Here is a 2,500-nt window from a genome sequence, read left to right as displayed (position 1 = left end):
AGCAAAGTTGAGTTTGTGAAATGTTTTTTTTGTACAGCGGAGAGCTTACTGTAACAAATCAGCCACAGGAGCCAAGTGGTGACTGGTCCCTCAAATGAGTCACCAGGAAAGACTTCTCGGACCGTGAGCACCAAGCTCGATTTTCCTACGCTACGGATCACTGCTGCATTTTGTTTTGACATACGACCTAAAATGATTAGACGGACAGGGATGATGAGCATGGCTGGACTGGCCATCTGGCATAGCAGGCATTTCCCAGTGGGCCCTGCATCCTCGTGGGCCCCTATTTTCAGAAATGTAACTTTTTTTTTTACATTTCTGAAAATAGGGGGCCCATGAGGGTGCGGGCCCCACCAGTTCTGCACTGCTAATCATGAGGGGCCCCTTTAAGCCAAAAGTGCCCGGGTCCTATTTCTCCCCCAGGCCAGCCCTGATGATGAGACACCAAAAAGACACTTTTATCTGTGTGTGTGTGTGTGTGTGTGTGTGTGTGTGTGTGTGTGTGTGTGTGTGTGTGTGTGTGTGTGTGTGTGTGTGTGTGTGTGTGTGTGTCTGACAGCCAGGCGCCGGTTCCAGAGAGGAGGAATTGTTATTATCATCAAACGCATCAGCGTGCTCAGACGGGCGGAGCGCAATACAGGTTCAGATTTTTTTGGCGAGGGTTCACTTGAAAAAGATGACAGTGAGGGTTTTGTTGTGTGGGTGTGCGTGTGTGGTGAGAGGGTGTGTGTGTGTGTGTCAATGCAGGTGTGGGTGTCAGAGTGTGAGAGAGGGTGTGTCTTTGTGTGTGTGTGTGTGTGTGTGTGTGTGTGTGTGTGTGTGTGTGTGTGTGTGTGTGTGTGTGTGTGTGTGTGTGAGAGAGAGACTGTGTGTGTGTGAGTGTGTGTGTGTGTGTGGTGTGTGGTGTGTGTGTGTGTGTGTGTGTGTGTGTGTGTGTGTGTGTGTGTGTGTGTGTGTGTGTGTGTGTGTGTGTGTGTGTGTGTGTGTGTGTGTGTGTGTGTGTGTGTGTGTGTGTGTGTGTGTGTTTGTACATTTGTCTGTGCATGTCTGCTTGTGCATGCTTGTGTGTCTATCTATCTGTCTGCCTGTCTGACCTGTTCCAGAACAATCCATCTCCTACATGGCTATGATTCCCTCTGTGTTGGCCCATGGATCTCTCCAAGTCTGGACTGGTCTAGTGGGATGACAACAGGCCACAGGCTCTTTGCACCTGTTGAAGCATCAGGAAGTATCCTGCTACACACACACACACACACACACACACACACACACACACACACACACACACACACACACACACACACACACACACACACACACACACACACACACACACACACACACACACACACACACACACACACACACACACACACACACACACACACACACACACACACAGTGCCCTAGAGTACCACGGTAGGGCCAGCTTTGCTTTTTTTTTACCCCAGAGAATTCAGGCATCCTGTCTCCTCCACTCTTCAACGCAGTACTCTGTTTTTGCTGAAGATACAAAATGTTGCAGTAGTTTGTCTGTCTTTTTTACTTCTTTTTCTACACTTCAAGTAAAGTATCTTGGCATGTCCTTTTTCTGCCCACTCTGAACTCCCAATGAACTAACGCCTTCACTGAGAAACACGAATGAATAAAAATAAAAACCAGACAGCGTCTCGCAGTCTCACAGACACTTTAGTTCAAACTCCATGTGGAATTACCCATAGCACATATGGACACCGATGCAGACACGGTGTTGCAATGCCGGTGAAATACGTGGGAAAAAAACTAGACGGTACATGACACGAGGCAGTCATGCACTCACAGATGCAACCAGCTCGAAAAATACCCCGTGTGTGTGTGTGTGCGTGCATGCGTGCGTGCATGCGTGCGTGTGTGTAAGTACGTGTGTGCGTGTGTGTGCGTGTGTGTACGTGTGTGTGCGTGTGTGTGTGCATATGCATCTGTATCTGTATCTGCGTCTGTGTCTGTATCTGTATCTGCGTCTGTGTCTGTGTCTGTGTCTGTGTCTGTGTCTGCATCTGTGTCTGCATGAAAGGCAGCTGACAAGGGGGGACAATGGGGTAGGCTACGTTGTCCCGGGCCCAGACAGATGGGGCCCCCAGAATTGAATCCCAGTCACATTATATGTATATTAAAGGGGGGCCCTTTCAGATTGCTTTGTCCTGGGCCCAGTCAAAGCTGTCAGCGGGCGGCCCTGTCTGCATGCATGAGTGTATAAATGAAATGTATAAAAGCTTCTATCTTCTATCAAGGAGGGATGGTAAATGGAAGATCATATGGAAAGAGGGGTGTGAGTTTGATGTCGCGTTGTTGTTTGACGAACAGTCAGCGAAAATGTCAGCCCCAAGAATAGTCAGTGCCCTATACCAAAGCTACCTCCCTTGTTTGGTGCACAGTGGGCAATGGCGACGCAGGGGGGGCTAAATTGAGGAGCTGATCGGGGTCGGCTATCCTTGCGCTCCCCTTCAACCTTTCAGCTTGT

Source organism: Engraulis encrasicolus, chromosome 6, assembly GCF_034702125.1.
Source record: "Engraulis encrasicolus isolate BLACKSEA-1 chromosome 6, IST_EnEncr_1.0, whole genome shotgun sequence".
Taxonomy (NCBI): Eukaryota; Metazoa; Chordata; class Actinopteri; order Clupeiformes; family Engraulidae; genus Engraulis; species Engraulis encrasicolus.
This window is presented reverse-complemented; position numbering follows the sequence as displayed.